Here is a 7,380-nt window from a genome sequence, read left to right as displayed (position 1 = left end):
ATGATCTCAAGGCAGCTGGGACCATAGTCACCAAGAAAACAATTGGTAACACACTACGCCATGAAGGACTGAAATCCTGCAGTGCCCGCAAGGCCCCCCTGTTCAAGAAAGCACATGTACAGGCCTGTCTGAAGTTTTCCAACATCTGAATGATTCAGAGGAGAACTAGGTGAAAGTGTTGTGGTCAGATGAGACCAAAATCAAGCTCTTTGGCATCAACTCAACTCGCCGTGTTTGGAGGAGGAGGAATGACCCCAAGAACACCATCCCCACCATCAAACATGGAGGTGGAAACATTATGCTTTGCGATTGTTTTTCTGCTAAGGGGACAGGACAACTGCACCGCATCAAAGGGATGATGGACGGGGCCATGTACCGTCAAATCTTGGGTGAGAACCTCCTTCCCTCAGCCAGGGCATTGAAAATGGGTCGTGGATGGGTATTCCAGCATGACAATGACCCAAAACACACAGCCAAGGCAACAAAGGAGTGGCTGAAGAAGAAGCACATTAAGGTCCTGGAGTGGCCTAGCCAGTCTCCAGACCTTAATCCCATAGAAAATCTGTGGAAGGAGCTGAAGGTTCGAGTTGCCAAACGTCAGCCTCGAAACCTTAATGACTTGGAGAGGATCTGCAAAGAGGAGTGGGACAAAATCCCTCCTGAGATGTGTGCAAACCTGGTGGCCAACTACAAGAAACGTCTGACCTCTGTGATTGCCAACAAGGGTTTTGCCACCAAGTACTAAGTCGAAGGGGTCAAATACTTTTTTCCCTCATTAACATGCAAATCAATGTATAACTTTTTTGAAATGCATTTTTCTGGATTTTTTTGTTGTTATTCTGTCTCTCACTGTTAAAATACACCTACCATTAAAATTATAGACTGATCATTTCTTTGTCAGTGGGCAAACATACAAAATCAGCAGGGGATCAAATACTTTTTTCCCCTACTGTATCTATATATATATATATATATATATATATATATATATATATATATATATATATATATATCATCATCATCAGCCTATATCGATCTACTGCTGCATGAAGGCCTCTCCATGATGTTTCTACTTGCTTTAATCTATAGCTTCCTTTTACTATGTCAAGCTTCCAGAGATTATTTCATCATCCAATCTTTTATGTTGTCATCTTCTATATATATCTATATTTTTTTCTCTCAATTAATTTTAATGAGTTTGAGTGAACTTCAAATGACAGATTTTCCAATCTAGAACAGAGAGTCTGAGCAGAACTGCAAAAGAGAGTGTTTGATTTTAATAATAATTAGGACGATTTCCAAGCTGAATCTGAACAATAAAGAGTATTTATCCTTGAAAGAATCATTGTGTTTCTTCCAGGCAACATTACAACATGTGAAATGGGAAAGTGTTCATCTTCAACTTGCTCAGTGTTTTCTCAAATGAAGAACAAACTACTACAATGAAAAGAGAGAATATTGAATGGTTGTGTATAGGAAATAAACAATATATATAATTTATCCGAGAAGCTAAAGCATTGTGAAGGTAAACAACAGCATCGGCTGTGACGGTATTTATTTGAATTCACTTTTCAATGTAGTAGAGGACACAAAACTGCAGTGACTAACTTTTCATTGTTAGACCTACATTACTTCACAAAGAAAACACACAGCTGATCTAAATTCAATAGCAGCCACACTTGGTTTAATCCACAAAGGGTACATGACATAAATAACCTATGCATAAAACACATTTTACAGTTAATAGTTTGTTGCATAATGTTCAAATAGATAAGGGGTTATTGTCATGTGTTGTCACCGGGGGTGAGGGACACTTGTCTGTGTGAATTCAAGACGGGCAGCAGGTCGAGAAAAATAACTTGGTGCAGAGAATTTCAGCAAAAATAGGGTGAAGGCTGTTAAAGAAAGAGCCCCACGCCTAATATGCAAAGAATCCATAACTGTAGTGAAGGAGTATGATGTCAGAGGACATGATGAAACTAAACACACCTCAACACACTCCAAATATACAGGCCTCATACAGGCCTCGGATACTGCGTACCAGTTCAGTGGGTTGGAAAGGCGTCATAGGCACCCCTGCACTAGAGTATGTCAGGATACATGCACTACCATGTGCCTGTGTAACCCTATTTTACTCCAAATAAGGGAGTTTATATTACAATTGTTATATGAAAAAAGACCACGTTCATTCCTGGTCATTTTCTTATAACATAATTAAAGGCAACATAAAAACAATTCAGTGTTGATTTATCAATTGTGATGCATCATTAAAGATGGTCAATATATTTACAATGTGGGGAAGCAATAAAAAAGGCAAACAGGATGTTAGGGTATATTGTCAAAAGTGTAGAATCGAGAACAAGGGCAGTAATGTTCAGACTGTACAATGCACTAGTTAGAGCTCATCTGGATACTGTGGACAGTTCTGGGCTCCACACTTCAAGAAAGATATCGCTGCTCTAGAGGCAGTTCAGAGGAGAGCAACCAGACTTATTCCAGGTCTGAAGGGAATGTCCTACTGAGAGACTGAGGAACTGAACCTTTTCACCCTGGAACAGAGGAGACTACGAGGGGACTTGATTCAAGTCTTCAAAATCATGAAAGGCATCGACCACATCAAACCAGAGGAGCTTTTCCAGATCAGCAGGGACACACGCACCCGGGGACACAAATGGAAATTGGGCTTCAAGGCATTCAAGACAGAAAACAGGAGACACTTCTTCACACACAGAGTTGTCACAATCTGGAACAAACTCCCCAGCGATGTGGTTGAAGCTGAAAATTTGGGAACATTTAAAAATGGACTGGATAGGATCCTTGGATCACTCAGTTATTAATGGACACTAAGCGAGCACGATGGGTGGAATGGCCTCCTCTCGTTTGTAAACTTTCTTATGTTCTTATGTTCTTACCCTAAGTACTATTTCACTGTTTCTGGTTTAATTTTATGGAGACCTGTTAGCAACAGTAACATTTTTAATTTTAAAACAACAACAATCTGAGCAACAAAGATGATTATACCCTTGACATGCAATACTATCCTCACCAAATACCTGGAGATAACACTGTTTTTGTATTTTTCTCTGACATTTAGAGAATTGTCATTTCAATTCATTAGAGTTGCATGTTTTTCTGATATTTTCAGACAGGAAAAAATAAAAGATTACTATATCATTGGTATGTGACATGAAACCTTATAATTTGGACAGTGCATCAGTATTCTACACAGACCTACACCCACACAAACTCACGCGCGCACGCACACATACACATGTTCACACACTCGTCTATACATGTGTATAGTGTTTGAAATGGTCATTGATCTTCTGTAGGCACATGTAAAGTAATTTGCATCATTGATCTACAAGGTTACGTAAACACAAAATAGAGTAATACCAGTATTCACTTCAATATGTGCCTTCAGGAACGACAACAACTAAAAAGGAATTGCCTACAGTGTGCAAGATCTGACTCACCCTGCATAAAGAAGACCATTCTCTGTGGAAAATCTTAGGTATTGCCATGACAATTTCTATTTCTGGAATTGCTCTCTTTTTAGGTTGCCATGAAGATGTTGGACTGAAATAAATCTGCCTTTTTCCCCCCTCTGACAAACAAAGCAACACGCTCTACATATTTATCTCAGTAGTATGTGAAGGGATTTGTTTTATTTGTCAGGTTTTTCTTTATCACCTTTCATCACAAAGAAAAGTAAAAGGTATGGTTTTGCAGTAATAGGACAGGGGTTCCTGAGTAGCTCATCCAAAACGCCGCTCCTCCTGGAGTTCTTCAATGCGAAGATGCAGGCGGCACAATGTTTTTCCAGGGATTGATGAAGCAGGGTCACTGGGGTATCCTTGGCTTGCCATTCTACACCTACTCCTGTTGCTAGCCTCTCAGGGGAGCTAAATGCAGGCTATTATGTTTCTGTTCTGGATTCACAGTTTGAAAAAAATCAAAAAAATATGTATGGCTGTACATCTCAGAGGAAGCCAGTGGGTGTCTTTGGTTAGTCTAGGTCAGTGCAGAAGAATAACGGCATTTGAATAGCCGTTGGCAAATTACAAATCATTTAATTCACTTGGACTATGCAGACCACAGCAGAACTGATATCTCTTTTAGGAACTTTGCTTAATTGCAGTTTCTTCACATCATTGAATGCCAATATTTTGCCCTAGCCACTTATATAAGCATCTACACCAGCCCTTGTTGCATTTTGTGCTTAGTGTTGTATTTCACATATACTGTACAATCTTAACCAAGATGTTTGATATACGGACAAATATGGGACAGATTGGACAAATAAAGTTAAATAGCTTTATTTGTCCAATTTACTACTCATTAATTACTATTATCAGTGGATTCATGTCTATGTCATTTAGTTATGACTGTGTTCATACTACTACTAATACTATACATAATATTATGCATATTTTGTGTGTCTATTTAACAACAATCATGCAGACATTTCTTTATAATCTTACTTCACTTTACTCTTTCCCTTTGCTTTGATACTAGATTAGTCACAATGAGACATCAGAAAGGTTACCAAGAACAGGTTCTTTGAGTCATAAAAGGATATAAAACCTTGGCAAATGCAGCCCCCTTTCATCTTACCTTTATCAGTATACTTTTAAGTGAGGGAAATTTATGTATTTATTAATTTGGAGATGATGACTTGAAATGCCTTCCTCTTCATTTCAGTTCCGCTGATTACTACTTTTGTATTGATACTGGATTCTACAAGCCCTTTAGTGAAGACCCTGGGAATCCTATAATTAAATCAGAAGGTCTATGGACCCTGTCAGTACCACATAATGCACTATGAGTCACACAAGAACTGAGTGGCCTCTATCAGTAACAGAGGAGCCCCAGGGGGGGTTATCAATAATACAGGAGCTGTGAGCCCCTGAACAATAACATAGATATAAATTAAATGAGACCTGGATTATCAATCAGAACAAACAGGAATCCTATCAATAGCAAAAGCACTATTAATGACCAGGGAGTATTAAGGGCTTACCCCAATTATAAAGGGCTCTAATAATGACATACAATATTTGAGGAGAGAATTGGTTACTGTATTCAGGAGCCCAGGGAACCGTATCAATATTTAACCTGCTATATTATATATAACAGTTTTCCTCCAATATCTACCAATTAAATGAGACCCCTTACCCTTTATCAATAATATGACTGCCCTGTGGTCAATCCTATTGGGGTTGTAACTGCTGGAATTCCTATGTTTCACACCCATTTTCTTTTACATTATATGCTGTAACTTCAAGTTTTTTTTTTCTGTATTCATTTTCTTTCTAGTTATTACTGTAGTTTTCTGCTTTTAATCAGTCTCTTTTCATCCAGCCTATACTTGAAGACAGACTTGGCCTAATTGTGTATGCAAAGAATAGGCTAATATTTCCAATCTGTTTTACTATATTTGCCTGAATTAATAACAATCTGGAGGGCATTTAACTAAACACAGCTGAAACTTAACATTGTGCAGTCAGCTAAAAGGACCAAAGTAACATGTTACATCCCTTTGGATAAGGTACAGTAGTAGATTTATAAGTATTCACAATGAAGTAACATATCCATTTCATTTTAAATCTCCTCAAATTTGATCTTTATGTACCTTTTAATAAGCCCAGCACTCCACCCAACCCCCAAATCAGATTATGTTCCTTTTATGGTTTATTATATATCAAGCAGTATATTTAAAAGCCAAAGCACAATGTGATATGTCACATCTTACTGAAACACCAAAAATATCTATACAAAAATACAAAATATTCAGCATTAGTGTCTGTAGAAATTGACATGCTGATGCTTTTGTGACAAATATGTCCCTGTGGTTTGCATTCTAGAGTGTGTGAGTTTTGTGTTCTCCTATTTGGGGTGTTTCTTCCTGCTCGCAGTTTCCCCAAGTGCATGGATGTTGTGTTAGAGCTGGGGCGTCCATGTACTAAACTACCTAGATGACTGGCTAGTATGTGCCAAGTCATGGGAGCAAGTGTGATGGCGGGCTTCCCCACCACAACCACTTATAAATGCCATGACTACGCCATTCTTATTTAATTGTAAGGGAAAGGAAACTTCCAAGACTTACTTACTTTTCCCGCAACAAATTTAGACCCCAGGACAACCAACATGGACACCTGCAACAAGAGGAAAACTCCATTCTCTTCTCTGGAGGGACCATCCCGGTCTCATCCTGCCCTCAGTCCATTTAAAAGCCACAGTTCTAGAACGTTCTCACTCCAGCTCACGTCCACAATCTCCGCCGCTGGGCTGTAGGGGAAGAGAACACAACACAGTCCTGCCCGGTGGGACTAGGCAGACCCAGGGGGTGCTCGGCTCTTGCGCCCCCTTACATTCGCCTGCCACCCGTCCTGTCACTGCTTCCCCTGCTTTCTTCAGTGCACGCCGGCCACTCTATCCTCTACACTCGGCCACCGCCGAGCGTCTGTAGTGCGTTGTCCTTAGGCTCTGTGCGGTCTCTCCTCTGTCTTGCTATCCCTTGCTGTGCCTTCACTCCTCCTTTTTTATCCCCATCAGTCCCTTAATTTATGAATGTGCATCTTATTCAAAACCTACCCTTCAGCTGGGAGAGCAAAACAAATCAATGAGTGCACAATTTAACAATTAAGAGGCAATTTAACCATTAAAAACCCAATTTACTAATTAACAAATAGTGATTAACTTAAACCCTTTTACCATCTGTGACACAAGTGGCCATGCATATGCCACAGCTAAGGGTGGCCAATTTAGCTGAAGCACTATCGACCACGCCACCCTCTATTTAATGAGGGAGGGAACTTGTGCCACCAACCACATGCTGCTCGCAGGTTTGGACCAGGACCCTAGAACACCACAATAGACTCAGGTAAGTAAGTTGTATTTATTCCAATAAACATAAATTAAAGCAGGGCATGAAGTTTGCAATCATAAAACAGTGTGCAAATTCACAATCAATAAAACCGAACTAAAATCACCTTTAATTAAAAGCTAAAACTCTAACCTAATGAAAAATAAATACAAAAAAGAAAACCAAATGCTAGTAAAAATATACAATAAAAATAGCTATACACCACACTGTTTCTCAATAAGTAAGAATGACAATATGTTTCCATAGGCAAAAGAAACACAGATATACAATGATGGTAAGTATTCATCCAATCACTATAATAATGCTTTGTTTGGGGAGAAACCAATTTGCTTGTAACAAAACAGTGTAAGCTAGAATAATAGTCTTATTATCCTTATCCTCCTTCTTATAGTTGCTGTTGCAGAAGCTCTCATCCGGTCAGTGGAAACGTTCTTAGATGAGCTTTACACGGGGGAATACAATGTACATCTTCTTCCTGGTTTCTCTTTGGA

Source organism: Amia ocellicauda, chromosome 6 (assembly GCF_036373705.1).
Source record: "Amia ocellicauda isolate fAmiCal2 chromosome 6, fAmiCal2.hap1, whole genome shotgun sequence".
Taxonomy (NCBI): Eukaryota; Metazoa; Chordata; class Actinopteri; order Amiiformes; family Amiidae; genus Amia; species Amia ocellicauda.
Note: the sequence above shows the minus strand (reverse complement) of the source record.